General features: G+C 37.7%; 1 protein-coding gene across 16 annotated transcripts in view; it reads right to left on the reverse strand.

Annotated features, from left to right (window-relative positions):
* DLGAP1 (DLG associated protein 1) overlaps positions 1-21,224 on the reverse strand; it is a 1,139,806-nt gene that overhangs the window by 970,565 nt on the left and 148,017 nt on the right. For all 16 annotated transcript variants that reach the window (XM_049901313.1, XM_049901319.1, XM_049901317.1 and 13 more), the window contains one exon: positions 20,323-20,482. The gene's annotated coding sequence lies outside the window, so the exon portion shown is untranslated. The remainder of the gene's footprint in view (positions 1-20,322; positions 20,483-21,224) is intronic.

The following is a 21,224-nucleotide window of genomic DNA, read 5'->3' on the forward strand; positions in this document are numbered from 1 at the left end:
GACCTACCAAAAAAATTAAAAGTTAGCATATTAGGGTCAAATACCTTATGGATGAGAATGCCCAGAATAGAAACAATCATTTTTATGTGATTGGCTTCAAAGCCATCTCAAAGAATGGGTAGAAACCATTGGGAAATTTTACCAACTAATAAAGCTGTTTTTTACCAGACACTGTCTCCCACAACACTAGCCGATGCAGGAGGGGAAGAATTAAGGTCACCACTGTTGTTGTTAGGTGCTATCGAGTTGGTTCTGACTCTTAGTGACCCTGTGTACAACAGAACAAAACACTGTCCAGTCCGATGACATTCTCACAATCCTTGCTATGCTTGAGCTCATGTTGCAGCCACTGTGTCAATCCATCATATTGAGGGTCTTCTCTTTTTGGCTGACTCTCTACTTTACCAAGCATGATGGCTTACTCCAGGGACTGATCCTTCCTGATAACATATCCAAAGTGAGACTTAGTCTTGCCATCCTTTCTTCTAAGGAGCATTCTGGCTGTACTTCTTCCAAGGCAGATTTCTTCATTCTTTTGGGCGGTCCATGGTATATTCAACATTCTTTGCCAATACCACATTCAAAGGTGTCAATTTTTCTTCTGTCTTCCTTATTTACCGTCCAGCTTTCGCATGCATATAAGGCAACTGAAAACCCCATGGTTTGGGTCAGGCACACTTAGTCTTCAAGGTGACATCTTCGCTTTTTAACACTTTAAAAAGATTTTTTGCAGGAGATTTGCCTAATGTAATGCATCATTTTATTTCTTAACTGCTCTTCCATGGGTGTTGACTGTGAACCCAAGTAAAAGGTCAATACTAGGCCCCCATTAATTAGCTCAGTGCTTTGCACAATAAAAGAAATACAAATTGGTGAATAAATACTTTAATAGCTCATAATAAGGAGGGGGTAGCAATCTCATCACACCACTTAGCTCATTTTAGTTGGACTTGAATTTTTGGGGAACGAGTTTAGTTGAAACTTCAGACTGTTGGCACTGAAATGGGAAGTCGTACACTTTCCCACGTCTGGTTAAAGACGGAAACATGGGAAGGAACTGATGGAGGAAACAAAGCCCTCTTTCTGAGCAACATGACTAGCTCCAAGGCATTGCAAGGTCTGCACATCAAAGCTTATACACTAAACCTGAGAATGTGAAAAAAAGAAAAGCGAAATTACGCATATCCTTTTTTAAGTCCTCAGGATCTAAATATCCTACAATTTTTGGTGCAGAATGTTCTTTAAAGGAGGCAATCAGCAATGTCACAGAACTGAAAAGCTGTGACTTGTGTTAGAAAAAGTGTGAATGCCATTGCACTTTTAAATTAAAACTTCTATTAGCAATTTATCACCTTCAGGTATTTAAATTGTGCATATTAAATATACTATAAATCATTTGTGACATTTCTAACCTGGAGGCATAAGACTATTGGTTGGTTTCTATCACCATTTAGGGCACAAATTGATATATCAAAATACAAGGTTTTGATGTATCACATAAGAAGTACCAAAAACAAACCACAAATGCCAAAATGCCTATAATCACTATTTACATGCCGTGATTTGATGATTACAATACAGGTGCCAACATTGCCTTCCCAGTCTCCACACCCCATTCTTCGGTGACTTTTATGGCCACTGGCACAAGAAGAAGCTTATAAATGCCCCCATATAATCCATTCTTCTAACTACTACTTACTGGACAGTGAGTGAATAATTAATTCAAGGTGGGCCAGTTAGACACTCTAAGCTAAAGGAATTAATGGCCATTGAGGAGGCCAGGCTAAACTCCTATAACTTTCTACATAAATAGTCATGAGTCATCTCTGTAGCTAGCTAGAAAGAGCTTCTGTTCCACAAAACAAAATGATTCTATGACATCTAATCTTATGTAAGAGGCTGGGTCAATGGCTAATTCAAATCCTAACATCTATTCTACTTCAAATGAGTTTTTATATTAACAGTTGATATGGGTATCTATTAAGCCAAGGAGCTTAGATAAACAAAGCTTCTAGTTTCTTGTCCTTGAGGGTCAATTATTTTTTTCTCCTATTAGACTGTAAGTAAGCTCCTAAGGACAAGAATCCAATCTAAATCATGTTAGCATTATTGTATGTAAAAAGAACAAAACTAGTAGTTTGGTATTTAATAAATTGAGAGTCCAAGAGCTGACACTATTTGTATTTTTTAAGCTATTATAGTTCATAATTTTAAAAAAGATTGTTATACAGTTGACAAATGCTCAACATTTTATAGAGAAATGTTTTAGCTCCGGTATTCTCTAAAAATTGCACAAATATTGAGAGCTGTGTGCTAGGAGCTGTCTTAGTTTCTGAGTCCTACTATAACAGAAATACCACTAGAGAGTGGCTTTAATGGACAGCAACTTAATTTCTCACAGTTTAGGAGGCTAGAAGTCAAAATTCAGGGTGTGGGCTCTGAGAGAAGTCTCTCTTTCCACACTGGCTGAAACTCCTTGTTTCACTTCTCTACCTTTCTTTTTGGCGTTTTTTTTGAGATCTCCAGGTGGCATCTATCTTTCCTCCGTTTGTCCTTCCATGCTTCTGTGCCTAATCTGCTCTTTTATATCTCAAAAGTGATTGGCCCGACACTGATATGGTCTCATAAATGTAACAAAGAAAGTTCTGCTCCCAAATGGGATTACATCCACAGGGACACAATTCAATCCACGGCAGAACCTGATTTTCAATTCTAGGTAATAAATAAGAGTCATCAGTCAGCCAACCAACCAAAAAACAAACCCACTGCCATCCAGCCAATTTCAACTCATTACAACCCTATAGTACAGAGCAGAATTGACCTATAGGGCTTTGCAGGCTATAATCTTTACAGAAGCTGACTGCCACATCTTTCTCCCTTGGAGCCACTGGTAGGTTTGCTGAACTTTCTGTTAACCACTGTACCACCAGGGCTCTGTTTTTCAGCCAGTCAATCATCCCCCCCCAAAACAAAAACGAAACACTGACCATATTCACATAAATATCACTGACAGCATTACTGGCAGTATTGGAGTATTCAAGTCCTTGCTACTTTTTCTTATATTGATGCCATCTTAGTTGTGTGTGTGTGTGTGTGTGTGTGTGCGCGCATGTTTAACTTATTCTTCAACAGCTAAAATGGCAAGCTGTTCAGACATTCTGTTTTAAACTGGTCCTTTGCCTCCCTCCTTGCTCACTGGTATTTTCCCCCTTTTGTCTCAGTATTTCCCTTCACTTCAGTGATTTAAAAAAAAAAAAAAAATTATTAGTTGACTGGGATCACAGCAGAGGGTCCTGGATGTAGCAGAAGAAAATTATAGAACAAAATATCAAATCCATAAAAAAAAAAAAACAGACTTACTGGTTTGACAGAGACTGGAGGAACCTCTGAGACTCTGGCCCTAAAACACCCTTCTGACCTGGAACCGAGGCCATTCCCAAAGACCACCTCCCAGCCAGTTAGACAAGCCCATAAGATAAACAATAACACCCAAGAGGAACATCCTACTTAGGACCATCAATTACACACAATCAAAAGGGCAGTATCTGGCCAAAAGCAAAGATGAGAAGGCAGGAGGGGGTAGAAAAGCAGGACGAAAGAGAATGGGGAACCCAGGGCAAAAGCAAGAAGAGTGCTGACACATTGTGGGGAACGACACCAAGGTCACGAAACACTTTATGTACAACCATCAAATGGGAAACTAATTTGCTTTGTAAACTTTCACCTAATGCACAAAAAAAGCAAAAAAAATTCATATATTACTGGCATTTGTAATAGCACCATATTTAAAAAGAGAGTTAAAAACTATGAAGAGATGCATAGTTTTACCTCCCTGTTGAATTACTTAAAATAGTAGATGTTAAGGAGAAATTTAATCACTATATTTTTAGCACCCATTAAAAAAAAAAGTCCAATCAGTATCAATTCATAAACCTTTGAGTATTTCATGAAACTTTACATTTATTTTCCATTTTAAGGTAATTGCTTTTGAATTATTATCATAAATAATTTCACAAAAAATTATATTTTTATTTTTACAGTATTCAGAAGTTTGACCAGGCGCACTTTTATCAGATAGAACATAAGTTCCTTAACCCAAAAACCCAGTGCCATCAAGTCAATTCCGTAAACATAGGAATTTTGTTTTGCTTATTGATATATCTCCAACATCTAGAAAAGTGTGGAGCACATAGTATATGTTCAATAACTACTTTCTGAGTAGAGAAATGAATTCTAGAATGTGCCAGTAGATGGGGAAAATAAATAAGCCCTTTATTGTCAATTCTATCATTGACTTGTTGTGTGACCCTGGGGCGTTATTTTTATCCTTCAATCTTTCATTACCTAAATATTTATTGAGTGGCTATTATTTTTCAGATATTGCAACTGAAACCAAGGACATACTGATGAATAGGCCATAGATGGTCCCTCAAGAGTCTCACAATTAAAGGGTAAACTGATGCATTCCCAACAAATGAGTTACCCATCATAAAAGCAAACCAAACCCGATGCCATCAAGTCATTTATGACTTACAGTGACCCTATAGGAAAGAATAGAACTATCCACATAGGCTTTCCAAGGAGTGGCTGGTAGATTCGAACTGCTGGCCTTTTGGTTAGCAGCTGAGCTCTTAACCACTATGCCCCCAGGGCTCCTTTCCATTATAAGACAGGATAATAAGGACAACAGTAGCTGACTAAGATGCAAAGTAAACTTAGAGCAAGGAGCTGTTTGTTTTATAACAGAGATTGAGAAGAATAATTTCAGATTCTATTACAGAAGGAGACTATTTACTGTATGAAGTCATCTATGAGTCATTTTACATGTCACAAAGGTACCAGACAGGCCATTAAGAAGGACGTTTATTAGATATGCAAGGCCTAAACAGTGTAGTAGAGCTTCAAAAGTATCTTGCTTGATCAGGTACATGCTGTTTACAATTTATATAGCACTGAGACTAGGTGTCCATATGATGAGAACAAAATAGTCTTTTAATGCCCGGCAGATCAATGATTTCTTTTATAATATACAAGAAAAAACAAAATCAAACCCATTGCCATCGAGTCAATTCTGACACACAGTGACCCTAGAGGACAGAGTAGAACTGCCCCACAGGGTTTTCAAGGAGCAGCTGGTGGATTTGAACCACTGACCTTTTCGGCTAGCAGCCGTATTACTTAACCACTGCATCACCAGGGCTCCATTTATGAAGTGCTAGAGAGCTCTGGGAAATCCTGGTGGCACAGTGGTTAAGTACTATGGCTGCTAACCTAAAGGTCAGCAGTTCAAATCCGCCAGGTGCTCCTTGGAAGCTCTACGGGGCTGTTCTACTCTGTCCTATAGGGTCGCTATGAGTCGGAATTGACTCAATGGCAACGGGTTGGGTTTGGTTTGGTTTTTTTAAAGAGCTCTGACTTTGGACTCAGAACTGGGTTTTGACCCCAAAAGCGTCATCTACCTTAATAAGTCAGGACCAAGCTCTCATGGACACCTGAAAGCTTTCTGCTGGTGTCAAGAAATACATCCCTCTTATAAATTCTCTGTCTTTCCTGATTACATAATCAGCTACTCCAGTTTCCAACTATACTATGAAATACATATAATTTTAATTGACCTCATCAGAACTGCTAAAATTATAGAAACTTGCTAAAAATTTCCTTGACAGCAACGCCAAGGAATTCTGAATGTTCAAGACACAATAAGCCTACGTGGATTTAACATTTAGCAAAAATAAAATATTGGAGGTCAATATGTACTTAACCAGAATGTACAAGTTCTGCCAATGAAAGGAACACAAATCACCGCACACAAAATGAAAGGAAATGTACTCTGACACAGTAAATAACAGTAACGATTTTATATAAATGTGCTCTCACGTCTACTGAAAATGTTTAACATGGGAATTCTTTAAATTAAAAAGTTTAAAAGACTGTGACACACAGGCGCTTAAAATTCTTATAATAAATGTACCCATGTTACACTGCTAGTAATAGCAACATTCACATGTGCCATTTTTATTAGAGTTCACAAAGCATTTTCATTAAAGTTCACAAAGCACTTCCACAAATGTAATTTAATCCCCATGACAACCCAGTGAGATATTATTATCTTTTTTTCATCCCCAAGGGAAAACAATTAGAAAGATCAAGAGGCCAAGACAGTAAGCACCTAAAATCAGTTAGCCACGTAGTCCTTTGACACTGAGCCCAGAACTTTTTCTCACACAGATTTAGTCTTAGGCTGAATATAATAAACTGTAAAATATTTGCGTGCCCATTCTTCTTTGCCTGACAACCATCCCTAATTCTTCGACATGATGAATTATACTGTCAGTATTTCAGCACACCTAAGTAGATCTCTTTTAGTAAACCTGCCAAGAAATAGACTAAACATTTTGCTATTACTAGATAAAATTGACTTTTGTAAAAGAACAGAAGAAGAAAATTCACTAAAATAAGATTTCCTTAAAACTCCACTATAAAAGCAAGCCTATATAAGAGATTACACATGAAACAACTTTTTAGAAGAATCTCTAGAATGTTTAGTACAAAGTTGCAATATCATTTAAGAATTATGGAGCACTTAAATGTTCCATAAATATAATCTAGCTAATTTCAGACCTACATGAAATTCTATGTCTTTCATTTCATGCTAAGAATTATCAATTACCGGTAACATATCCGTATGATTTAAGGACAAGAGTTTAAAAGTCAAATAAATAAAGAAAATGTGCATAAAGGAAAAAGTATCAGTGTTCTTATTAAGCAAATGAGATTAAGAAAGTAGACTAGATGTTAATAATACATTATGCACTTTGGAAAATAAAAAAACACTGGAGGTACTAAGAGCTTTTTGTCTGAAGAATTCCCACCACAACTTAAGTTAATGAAACAAAACAATTGGATTATCAATAGACACCATAATAAACAATATCAAAAATGACCAGGCAATGACCTAATGAAAGGCCACAGCAATTATGCCAGATTTTAACTTCTCATTAACCACCCATGTCAATACCAGAACATCTGAGAGGTAATAGAATGCTTTTTTCGAGGAACAGTGCTGGGGTACGATAAAAGTGTACAGTCAAACACCTGAAGCTTCTACAAACCCACCTTTACCTTACCCCTGTTCTTCCCAAGAAACAATAAAGAGTTCTCAGAGATTATACAACAAATAGAGGAGACTGTCTAGAAATTTCTTTCTTTCTTTTTTTTTTAAATGACTTGACAGTGCATAATCCTATTAGTCTTTAAAAACAAGAGATCTAACTTGAGAGGCAATTTTTTCCTCAAAGACCATAGGAAAGAATAGTCAATGCAAAGCATGGTAAAATAAAACACAGCTTTGAAATTAAACTGACCTGGAATCAACCTCTAGCTCTCTCTCTACACTTCCAAGCGGTGTGACTTTGCTTACTTATTTTCTTAGTTTCTTATTTACTTATTAAGCTACTTGGCTTCTTGAACCTCATTATACCCATAGGTGAAAAAAGGAATAGTTGTACTTGTGCCACAAGGTTACCTCCAGAATTGTATGAAAAGATAAAGTTTCTGGCATGTGGTGAACATCAAATAAATAAATTCCATTCCACTGAATTACGAAAAACACAAAATGCAATAGCTGATAATTTAATAGGGTCCAAAAGTGATACTCTCCTTTGATCACCTGCTTTAGCGATGGGGCGTTTCCAGAAATAGTAACACTGGGGTCACAGAAGTAGAGCCCCTAAACTTGATATGACTTCTATTATAATTGCTATGATTACATACCATAGTCAGTGAGTTTTTTTTTATTGGATGTGTTATTTAAGTTTTTGGACTGTAAAACATTATGTTCAAGAATAGAAATAAAATTGCAGTAAATGTTTGATAAACACTTCCAAAAGATCTTTTGAAAAATTAAAAAGTATTTTACACTAGTAAGATGATACTGAGCTTTTCCTCACAACTGGACCAATAAACACCATGATAAATGGGAAAAATAATGATGCTGTTAGGGATTTCATTTCACTTTGATGAACAATCAAAACCCATGGAAGCAGCAGTTAAGAAATCAAAAATGCGTTGCATTGGGCAAATCTGCTGCAAAAGCGTTAAGGTGTTAAAAAACAAAGACATCACTTTAAGGACTAAGGTATGCCCAACCCAAGCCATGGTGTTTTCCAACACCTCACACACATGGGAAAGCTGGACACTAAATAAGGAAGACCTAAGAAGAATTCATGCCTTTGAATTATCGTGTTGGTGAAGAATATTGAATATACCACGGACTGCCAAAACGAACAAACAAATCTGTTGTAGAAGAAATACAACCAGAGCGCTCCTTAGAAGCAAGGATGGCGAGACTTTGTCTCACATACTTTGGACATGTTATCAGGAGGGATCAGTCCCTGGAAGAGGACATCATGCTTAGTAAAGTAGAGGGTCAGCGAAAAAGAAGACCCTCAATGAGATGAACTGACACAGTGGCTGCAACAATGGGCACAAGCATAACATCGATCATGAAGGCAGTGCAGGACTGGGCCGTGTTTCATTCTGTCGCACACAGGGTTGCTATGAGTCAGAACCAACTCAACGGCACCTAATAACAAGAAGATTAAGTGGTTTTAAATTTTTGCTCCCTTTTTAACAAAGGCAGTTTCATATTTTTGTATATAATGCTAAGATGAGGACTTTTATTTATATACTGTAGGTGGCTAATAAAAGAAGTTATACAATTTGCTCATCGTTCATTCTGAAAGATCTTGTGGTATAAACCCAAAACCAAACCCATCGCCATCAAGTCAATTCCTACTCATAGCAACCCTATACGACAGAGTAGAACTGCCCTACATGGTTTCCAAGGCTGTAAATCTTTATGGAAGCAGACTGCTACATCTATCTTCTCTGAGTGGCTGGTGGGCTTGAACTACCAACATTTCAGTTAGCAACCTAGCGCTTAATCACTGCACCATCAGTGCTCCTTTCTTATGGTATACTTACTTGTGTTTTAATAAAATAATTTACATTGTTACTGTCACATCTGGTTTAGGCCCACATGACACAAAAATGTAAATTAGCTCTACTGAAAACTTTTATTGGTTAATGCTGAATAAGCCATTAATCTCTCGATGCATATTGAAAGATTTGGCCTACTGTTCCTATTCTTGCTTGTTCATATAATACAATTAATTTACTTATTTTAATATGTTTTGACAAGTATACTTTTCATTTTTTGAAATGAGAAAAAAAATAAAATGAAGGGACATCAAAATCAAACCCACTACTGTCAAGTCGATTTTAACTCATACTGACCCTGCAGGACAGAGTAGAACTGCCCCCAGAGGATTTCCAAGGCTATAAATCTTTACAGGAGCAGAATGCCACATCTCTTTCTAGCGTAGAGGCTCATGGGTTTGAACCACTGAGTTTTTCGTTAGCAGTCAAGCTCTTCAACCACTGCACCACCTTGGCTCCTTAAATGAAAATCAGATCTAAAAATAAACTTTAAAAGTCTCTATTTCTAGGAGGTGGGGCCTAGATGGCTGACTAGGCAGAAGCTTCCACTGAACTGTCTTGCAACAAGACCCAAAAAATCAAGTGAATCGAATACATATATAACAATCTACGAACTCTGACCATCAAACACAGAACTAAGGAATCGACATGAGTGACAGGGGAGTGAGAGACTGTGCAGAAGCAGTGGCTAGTTGCCGAGCCAGCGCACTGCCTCAACTCCAATTCCTTGGAGCAGTTCTTTGGCATGAATGTGGTGGGGTTGATGGTGGTTTCCTGAGACATGGCAAGCACGCAACGCAGCCCTAACCCTCTGGGGCAATCTCGGCGGGGACCCAGCCAGTGCATACAAGCTACACACTGACCTGAGTGACAGGGGAGGGAGAGACCACGCAGAAGCAGTGACTAGTTGCCAAGCCCACGCAGTGACTCAGCTTCAATTCCTTGGTGCCGTTCTTTGGCACAAATGCGGTGGGGCTGATGGTAGTTTCCTGAGACACGGCAAGCACGGGACGCGACCCTAATCCCCTGGGGCAATCTCGGTGGGAACCCAGCCAGCACACACAGGCTACACACGCCTCCAGAATCTGAGATAAAACAGCACTATAGACACAATTTAAGTGATTTTGTCTATTTTACCATGCTACTCCCTCCTATCTATCTGATCCCTTCCCTCCCTGCCCCAGCCAGCTTCATTAACATTCGAATTCCCTGGGCCTGAGATAGAAGTGCCCTGCTTTTTCTGACCCATTCTCCTGGCCTGGGAGAAGTAGCAAATTAATAAACAGGGGAAAAATGCTTTCCCGACTTCCCTAAACTGGAAGAGCAGAGCAGAAGCAGCTCCAGTCCAGGCATAAGAGATCCACAGACTTTGGCTTTCACCCCTACATGGAACCAGGTGGCTATTACAATGCAAAGGCAAATCTCTTAGAAGTCTAACTGTAATTGTTTCAGATGAGCAGTGGAGAGGCAGGTTGTGGAGGTTTGATACCATTCTACCTATTAAACAGAGCCCTCACCTACCCACAGGAGGGACCTGAGGGCTGAGGCTCCATCCATACCACCTAGCCACCTGCTAAAGGAGTCTGAGGATAGTGGTACCTACCAGTCTTAACAGGTACAAGCATTGGGTGCATAAGGTACAGGTATAGGGTTCACCCACTAAAGCACTCTAGAGAACAGAGACGCTCCTTCCTCACAGGCGCTTGGGGGAAGGCTGTCAGCACCCTGCACTCCTCAGAGTGTGACCTACTGCCACTACCAGAAACCAGTGCATACAACCATCACTGCTACTCCTCTAAGATAGTAGGTGAGAGCCTATTCCACACGCTAGGTGACCGACTTATCAGGAGACCTGAGCTGATTCTATTCAAGAATAGTGAATGACTCATAGGCTCATATACCTGGTAACAGCTCTAACCATCTGGTAACAGGACAATAGTGCTTCAAAGGCTCCAATAATCAAGTTAGCACACTCTAGTAGCCTATCTGGGTATATTGAAACAAAAGAAGATGATAGTACTCAGTGAGCAAATAAAAAATAAATTATTACAATAACTTATAGATGGCTTGGAGACAGCAGTCGATATCAAAACTCATAAAGAAGCAGACCATGACCACTTCAACAAACCCCACAAAACAGAGAATCAAGATCTCTCCCAGATGAAGATACATCCCTGGAATTGCGAGATGTAGAATACAAAACACTGATATACAGAATGCCTCAAGACATCAGAAATAAAATCAGGCAATGTACAGAAAAAGCCAAAGAACACACTGATAAAGCAGTTAAGAAATTAAAAAGATTATTCAGGAACACAATGAAAAATTTAACAAGCTGCAAGAATCCAGAGAGAGAAGGCATTCAGAAATTCATAAGATTAACAATAAAATTACAGAACTAGATAACTCAATAGGGAGTCAGCCAACCAGAACTGAGGATATGAATGCAGGATTGGGAAGTTGGAGGATGAGGGAATTAGACCCAATATATTTGAAGAAAAATCAGATAAAAGAATTAAAAAAAAAATGAAGAAACCCTAAGAATCATGTGGGACTCTATCAAGGAGAATAACTTGCGTGTGATTGGAATTCCTGAACAGGAAGGGATAACAGAAAATGCAGAGAGAATTACTGAAGATTTTTTGGCAGAAAATTTCCCTGACAGCATAAAAGATGACAGGATATCTATCCAAGATGCTCATCGAAGATCATACAAGGTAGATCCCAAAAGAAAATCACCAAGACATATTATCATTAAACTTGCCAAAACCAAAGATAAAGAGAAAAATTTAAAAGCAGCCAGGGATAAACAAAAAGATACCTACAAAGGAGAATCAATAAGTTTGGACTACTTGGCAGAAACCATGCATGCAAGAAGGCAATGGAATGACATATATAGAGCACTGAAGGAGAAAAATTGCCAGCCAAGAATCATATATCCAGCAAAACTCTCTCTAAAACATACAGACGAAATTGAGCCGTTTACAGATAACACAAGCTTAGAGAATTTGCAAAAGCCAAACCAAAGCTACAGGAATTACTAAAGGAAATTCGTTGGTCAGAAAATCAATAATATCAGATATCAATGCAAGGACACAGAACAGAGCATCCTCATATCAACTCAGATAGCGAAATCACAAAAATAAAATAAGACTAAAAGAAAAAAAGCTCAAAACAGGTAAGGACTGACGTCATTATGTAAAAGATGACAATAATCAATAAAGAGGGACTAAATACAGGAGGCACAGATCATCTATCTGGAGAAGAAATCAAGGCGATATAGGGAGATACAAGTTAGGTTTATACTTAAAAAAATAGGGGAAAATATTAAGGTAATGAAAAAGAAAACTAACAATCCCATACTTCAAAATAAAAACCAAGATATACATAAAGACTCAGCAAAAACAAATTGAACTACAAAGAAAAAGAGGAACACACAATTTACAAAGAAAAACTTCCCAGCATAAAAAATAAGTGGAAAAATGAAATAGTCAACAACACATAAAAAAAAAAAAAAAGGCATCAAAACAACAGCACTAAACTCATAAACCAAAACCAAGCCCAGTGCCTTCGAGTCAATTCCGACTCATAGCGACCCTATCTATAATTACGCTGAATGTAAATGGATTAAATGCACCAATAAAGAGACAGAGAATTGCAGACTGGATAAGACAATCATAATCCAACTACATGCTGCCTACAAGAGACATACCTTAGACTTAGAGACACAAACTAAAACTCAAAGGAAAAAAAAATCAAACAAAAAACAATCAAAAAAGAGCAGGAGTGGCAATATTAATTTCTGACAAAATAGAATTTAGAGTTAAATCTACCACAAAGGATAAAGAAGGTCCCTTTATAATGATAAAAGGGACAATTTACCAGGAAGATACAACCATATTAAATATTTATGCACCCAATGACAGGGCTTCAAGATACACAAAACAAACTCTATCAGCATTGAAAAGTGATATAGACAGCTCCACAATTACAGTAGGAGAGTTCAATACATCACCTTCAGAGAAGCACAGAACATCCAGTAAGAAGCTCAACAGAGACACAGAAGATACAAACGCCACAATCAACCAACTTGACCTCATAGACACATACAGGACTCTCCACTCAACAGCTGAAAAGTATACTTTCTTTTCTAGTGCACATGGAACATTCTCTAGAATATGCCACATATTAGGTCATAAAGCAAGCCTTTGCAGAATCCAAAATATCAAAATATTACAAAGCATCTTCTCTGACCATAAGACCATAAAAGTAGAAATCAATAACACAAAAACCAAGTAAAAGAAATCAAATACTTGGAAACTAAACAATACCCTGCTCAAAAAAGACTGGGTTACAGAATACATTAAGGAGGGAATAAAGAAATTCACAGAATCCAATGAGAATGAAAACACTTCCTATCAGATCCTTTGGGACACAGCAAAAGCAGTGCTCAGAGGTAAATTTATATCAATAAATGCACACATCCAAAAAGGAGAAAGGCCCAAAATCAAAGAATTATCCCTACAACTTGAACAAATAGAGAGTGACAAAAGAAACCCTCAGGCACAAGAAGAAAGCAAATAATAAAAATCAGAGCAGAATTAAATGAATTAGAGAACAGAAAAACAATTGAAAGAGTTAACAACACAAAAGCTGGTTCTTTGAAAAAATTAACAGAATTGATAAACCATTGGCCAGAGTGACAAAAGAAAACCAGAAAAAGAAACAAATAACCTGAATAAGAAATGAGATGGCCGACATCACAACAAACCCAACTGAAACTAAAAGAACCGTATCAGATTACTATGGAAAAATGTAGTCTAACAGATTCAAAAACCCAGAAGAAATGGATGAATCCCTAGAAACACACTACCTACCTAAACTAACACAAACAGAGGTAGAACAACTAAATACACCCATAACAAAAAAAGAGACTGAAAAGGTAATCAAAAAATTCCCCGAAACAACAAAAAAAAAAAGCACTAGCCCTAACGGCTTCACTCCAGAGTGCTACCAGACTTTCAGAGAAGAGCTAACACCACTACTACTAAAGATATTTCAGAACATAGAAAAGGACGGAATACTCCCTAACTCATTCTATGAAGCCAGCAAATCCCTGATGCCAAAACCAGGTAAAGACACCACAAAAAAAAGAAAATTATGGACCTCTATCCCTTGTGAATGCCTTGTGAACTTAGATGCAAAAATTCTCCACAACATTCTAGCCAAAACAATCCAACAACATATCAAAAAATAATTCACCATGACCAAGTGAGATTCATACCAGGTATGCAGGGATGGTTCAACATTAGAAAAACAATTAATGTAATCCATCATATAAACAAAACAAAAGGCAAGAACCACATGATTTTATAAATTGATGCAGAAAAGGCATTTGACAAAGTTCAACACCCATTCATGATAAAAACTCCCAGCAAAATAGGAATAGAAGGAAAATTCCTCAACAAAATAACGGGCATTTATGCAAAGCCAACAACCAACATCATCCTAAACGGAGAGATTCTGAAAGCATTCCCCTTGAGAACAGGAACCAGACGAGGATGCCTCTTACCACCCCTCTTATTCAACATTGTGCTGGAGGTCCTAGCCAGAGCAATTAGGCTAGATAAAGAAATAAAGGGCATCCAGACTGGTAAGGAAGAAGTAAAAGTATCTCTGTTGGCAGATGATATTATACACAGAAAACCCTAAGGAATCCTCAAAAAAACTACTGAAACTAATAGAAGAGTTTATCAGAGTATCAGGATACAAGATAAACATACAAAAATCAGCTGGATTAGTCTACACCAACAAAAAGAACATTGAAGAGGAAATTACCAAATCAATACTATTTACAGTAGCTCCCAAGAAGATAAAATGCTTAGGAATAAATCTCACCAGAGGCATAAAAGACCTATACAAAGAAAACTAAAAGACACTACTGCCAGAAACCAAAAGAGACCTATATAAGTGGAAAAACATACCTTGCTCATGGATAGGAAGATTAAAAAAAAAATTTTTTTTAATGTTTATTTTACCAAAAGCCATCTATAGATACAATGCAATTCCGATTCAAATTCCAATGACATTTTTTAATGAGATGGAGAAACAAATCACCAACTTCATATGGAAGGGCAAGAGACCCCAAATAAGTAAAGCATTACTGAAAAAGAACAAAGTGGGAAGCCTCACTCTACCTGATTTTAGAACCTATTATACCACCACAATACTCAAAGCAGCTTGGTACTGGTACAACAACAGATACATAGACCAATTGAACAGAATTGAGAATCCAGACATAAATCCACCCACATATGAGTAGCTGACATTTGACAAAAGCCCAAAGTCAGTTAAATGGGGAAGAGATAGCTTTTTTAACAAATGGTGCTGGCATAACTGGATGTCCATCTGCAAAAAAATCAAACAAGACCCATACCTCACATCATGCACAAAAACTTACTCAAAATGGATCAAAGACCTAAATATAAGGTCTAAAACAATAAAGATCATGGAAGAAAAAATAGGGACAATGTTAGGAGCCCTAATACATGGCATAAACAGTATACAAAACATTACTAAAAATACAGAAGAAAAACTAGATAACTGGGAGCTCCTGAAAATCAAACACCTATGCTCATCCAAACACTTCACCAAAAGAGGAAAAAGACTACCCCCAGACTGGGAAAAAGTTTTTAGCTATGATATTTCCAATCAGCACCTGATCTCTAAAATCTACATGATTCTGCTAAAACTCAACTACAAAAAGAGAAATAACCCAATTAAAAAATGGGCAAAGGATATGAACAGGCACTTCACTAAAGAAGACATTCAGGCCGCCAACAGATACATGATGAAATGCTCACGATCATTAGCCATGAGAGAAATGCAAACCAAAACTACAATGAGATCCCATCTCACTCCAATAATTCTGGCATTAATCCAAAAAACACATAATAATAAATGCTGGAGAGGTTGTGGAGAGACTGGCACACTTATACACTGTTGGTGAGAAAAAATGTAAAATGGTACAACCACTTTGGAAATCGATTTGGCACTTCCTTAGAAAACTGCAAATGGAACTACCAGACGATCCTGCAATCCCACTCCTTGGAATATATCCTAGAGAAATAAGAGCCTTTACACAAACAGATATGTGCACACCCATGTTCACTGTAGCACTGTTTACAACAGCAACAGTTGGAAGCAATCAAGGTGCCTGTCAATGGATGAATGGATAAATAAATTATGGTATACTCACACAAGGGAATACTATACATCGATAAAGAACAATGATGAATCCATGAAATATTTCATAACATGGAGAAATCTGGAAGACATTATGCTGAGTGATACTAGTCAGTTGCAAAAGGACAAATATTGTGTGAGACCACTATTACGGGAATTGCAGAAATAGTTTAAACAGAGAAGAAAATATTCTTTGATGGTTACGAGAAGAGGGGGAAGGAGGGAGAGAGGGGTATTAACTAGATAGTAGATAATTTATTTTAGGTGAAGGGAAAGACAACACACAATACAGGAGAGGTCAACACAACTGGACTAAACCAAAAGCAAAGAAGTTTCCTGAATAAACTGAACACTTCATAGGCCAGCGTGCAGTGGCAGGGGTTTGAAGACCATGGTTTCAGGGGACATCTAAGTCGACTGGCATAATAAAATCTATTAAGAAAACATTCTGCATCCGTGGCGTCTGGGGTCTTAAACACTAGCAAGTGGTCATCTAAGATGCATCAATTGTTCTTAACCAATCTGGAGCAAGGAAGAATGAAGATCACCAAAGACACAAGGTTATTACGAGCCTGAGAGACAAAAAGGACCACATAAACCAGAGACTACATCAGCCTGAGGCCAGAAGAGGTGGATGGTCCCTGGCCATAACCGATGACTGCCCTGACAGGGAACAAAACAGAGAACCCCTGAGGGAACAGGAGAGCAGTAGGATGCAGACCCCAAATTCTCATAAAAAGACCAGACTCAATTGTCAGACTGGGACTAGAAGGACCCCGGAGGCCATGGTCCGCAGACCTTCTGTTAGCCCAAGACAGGAAGCATTCCCAAAGCCAACTCTTCCGACAGGGATTGGACTGGAATATGGGATGGAAAATGAGACTGGTGAAGAACGAGCTTCTTGGATCAAGTAGACACGTGAGACTGTGTTGGCATCTCCTGTATGGAGGGGAGATGAGAGGACAGAGGGGTCCAGAAGCTACCCGAATGGACATGAGAAGACAGAGTGGAGGAAAGAACTGCACTATCTCATTAGAGGGAGAGCAATTAGGAGTGTATGGCAAGGTGCATGTAAATTTTTGTATGAGAGGCTGACCTGATTTGTAAACTTTCACTTAAAACACAATAAAAATTAATAATAAAAAAAAAAAGTCTCTATTTTCAGTCTTTACAATTTGTAGAGAACGTTATCATCAGTCCTGATAGAAAGCTCTGCAGGGTCAATATCAGGTCCTACCAGAGATGATGTAAAAAATTTTGGTTTCCTAAAATTTACTGGTTATTTCAAACTCAATACTGTACTATTGTGAACATAACTTGAGTCAGAATTGGGCATTAGAGTTAGATTATGGAAACAAATCTTAAGCATTCTGAACAGTGGAGATAAGACCAAACACAAAGTTAGAAAGATAAAATGGAATGGAATGCAGAGTCGTGCTATACTGATAACTTAATATTTATTTTATAATTTACAAACACAATAAGTTGGTTCAACCAGTTCAAAATTATGACTAAGGATGAAGCAGCCACTCTGATATTAAGAATCAACAAATAGTGAACAATTTAACAAGACATAGAATTTCCTCTGGGAAAGCTCACATTTAGGAAGATTTAAAAGCAGTTGTCCTTGGAGAAAATCATATATCAGGAGATAAAATTCATATTTAAACTAAATATGCTATATTTTAAGGGTACAAAATTATGATGTTGAATCATACTTTTGAAAGTTAAAAATGTGGCCTGTGATTTTCAGTATGTTAATAATTTATAAAAATTCCTTAAATCATCCTGATGCAAGTCCACCAAATTAATGGCTGGCATGGCACTAGTTTTTTTTTTTTTTTTATCAGTAGTCACAGTCAGACATAAATAAAAATGTATTTAAGAGAAATCATTACAATAATAAGTAGCAATGATATTAATAGTGGCTAAAAATACATTAATTATGTCACACACTGTGCATTGTATCATTTAATCTTCACATGAATTCTCACAGAGATTCTACTGTCTCCATTCTAAAGATGAGGACATTTAGAAAAAGTCAGGTAATATACCCCTCAATGAAGCTAGAAAATGGCAGATTTGAGATGAAAGAACTTAAAACATCAGTGATCTTCAGAAATACAACACATGCCAGATATAAAAATCAAAAATTTACTCTAGAAAAATATGGCAGTATCTCCCTTTTAGGGACTGAATTATATCTTCCAAATGTTGAAGTCATAATCCCTGGTACCTGTGAAAATAACCGTGTTTGGAAATAGGGTCTTCGAAGATGTTATCAGTTAACAGGAGGTCTAATAGGCTACTTCATGGCAGGTCCTAAGTTATCTGAATGGTGTCCTATATAAAAGAGAAGAAGAGACACAGAGAGACAGGCAGAGAGGGAAGACAGCCATGTGAAGAGGCATTTCAAGCCAAGGAATGCCTGGGGCTGCCAGATCTACCAGAAGCAGACAAAGAGAGCATAACCCTGTTGATGCCCTGAATTTGAACTCCTAGCCTCCAGTACGGTGAGACAAACTTTTGTTCTTAAATAAGCCAACCAGTTTATGGTATTATGTTATGGCAGCCCCACAAAACTAATACAGTACCAACTATGGTTCATTTGGTTAGATTAGGGAAAATTCAACATAGTAGGAGAGTTCACAGACAAAAAAATTTAAGTCCTCATAGCGAAAACAGAATTAAGATCACGGTCCCTGGTGAACCTATGAAAGCCCTTGTAAATATCTGCACAATTACTTAACATAATACCCATTTATGGAGCACTTTAATTAATTAATAGAACACTGCTATTTTTTAGGATCTCCATGCATCAGAGTCCACTCAATGGCAACTAGCAATGACAAGACTGAATAACGTCAAGCACCTCTTACAATTTAGCCCATTTAATCATTACAGCTACTCTGGGAGCTATGGCCAAAAGGTGGCAGTCAGTATTCAAACAGGGAAACTCATCCATCTCCAAAGCCCATGGTCACAGCCACCATGCTATGACCAAGGGGATTTTTCAAACCTTAAGCCTCCCCGGTTTCCATTTGCCAGGTCTTACGCACGAAGAAACAATCAGGATATGACCTCCCTACACTGCCCATGAAAAACTTGAAAAGGTGTTTATACTTTGTAGATGGATACGCATTTTAAGAGGTCTATGGCAATGGGTTTTATTGGTTTGGGGAGTTCTTCATCTAAATCATCAATATTTTTCTGATTTATGTCTCAGTGAGGTATTGACTCACCCTTGAATCTCAGGTCTTTGAGGTGCAGAATTACTTGTATGCTTAAGTAGAAAAATCTTGGGATAACTTTTATTTCTCAACATTTGTCCACCCAAGACAATTTTATGTTATAGCCAGAGTACCCATTTTTACTTTTTAGCTTCTGTCCTTATGGAAGCCGCTAGAGCATACAATCACCTTTGCTCAACTTCATCTCCCCCAAAGACTCAGTGCAGGCACAACTCCTATTCTGCCAGCTGATTCAACTTTACTGTTTTTCCCTACCCTCAATTCTCTGATTTTTTATTAGCCCCAAATATAGCAACTGGCAATTTAATATACTAGAACAGGAAATGTTGAGGTTGCTGGAAAGATAAGCACTAGAAGTGCATTAAGGGAAGCTCAGAGTTAAGGAAGGATTTGCATATAGATAATGGTAATAGATACATTCTCATCATAACCCATTTCAAGAAGATAGACTCTCCATTTTAGTTACTGATTTTTGTAGCAGTACAAAGAGCATAGATAGTAGCAATTACAGATTTCATAAAATGGCATTGCACTTATATTTTGTAAGAAAATGCTTGTCCTGAAATTCCTCTTGTACCAAATGTTAACTATCTATACACATAATAAAAGTATCTTCAAATATATCAGCATATGCTTAGCTAATAATAAACACATCAATCAATATACCAATGCATTTTTTTTTTCTGGTAGCCTATTTTTAGCCCCTCCATCTTGTGTCTATTTAGTCAACATAATTCTTCAATTTATAACAAGACAGAAATACTTCAGAACAAGTCATGATATCAAATAATATCTGCAAACAGTAAATGTATCTGTACACTCTTACCCAGTCTTAGTGAGACAAGAATGTCGGCTCTGCAACAGCTCTGTTAATCTTGGATTATGTCTAAGTAAAGTGGATGTATGTTGGTTCTTTCAAAAAGCGTCCCAGGAAACGGTCCGAGCAGTAATCACTGAAGGAGCTCAAGAACAGCATTCACAATGTGCTGGATAACAGGAGGAGACAAAAATGGAATGCAAGTTTATTACCAGAGCTACAAAGTTACTTTTTGAATATCACTTATACACAGCAAACCACATGAATAGCAACCCTAATTTTATCTAACTAATGGTTAAGTGGCAGGATAGTCTAGTCATCAAGAGTGTGGGGTTTTGATCAGATGACCTGGCTTCACATCATAACTCAGCTGCCACTCACCCAGCATCTTTAGGCAAGCTATATATGCACACTCCAGAAGGCTGTGAAAAGAATAAATACATTAACACATTTAAAGTGATCCATGAAGACTGGTAATTTTATTCCTTTATTTATCTATTTATTTATTTGTTTACTTGTTTATTTATTTGTTTCTCCTCTTGGTTAAAACTGGAGCCTGGTGGTACAGTGGTTAAGGGCTGGGCTGCTAATCAAAGGTCAGCAGTTGGAATCGACCAGCTGCTCCTTGGAAACTCTATGGGGTGGTTCTACTCTGTCCTATAGAGTTGCTATGAGTTGGAGTTTGGTTTTGGTTGGTTAAAACTTACAAAATAAGATAGAGAAAACATCCATTCACTGAGCACAAAGCACTGCACCGGTTGCTTTATTGAAATTGTCTCACTCAGTCCCCTGATGAGATGTTATTATTTCCCTCCTAAAAATAGGGAAACTGAGATTCAGAGAATTAGTAATTTGCCAAAAGTCAGCAACAAGAAAGCAGTGGAGTTGAGACTTCAGGCATGTCTGTCTGA

This window comes from Elephas maximus, chromosome 11 (genome assembly GCF_024166365.1).
Source record: "Elephas maximus indicus isolate mEleMax1 chromosome 11, mEleMax1 primary haplotype, whole genome shotgun sequence".
NCBI lineage: Eukaryota > Metazoa > Chordata > Mammalia > Proboscidea > Elephantidae > Elephas > Elephas maximus.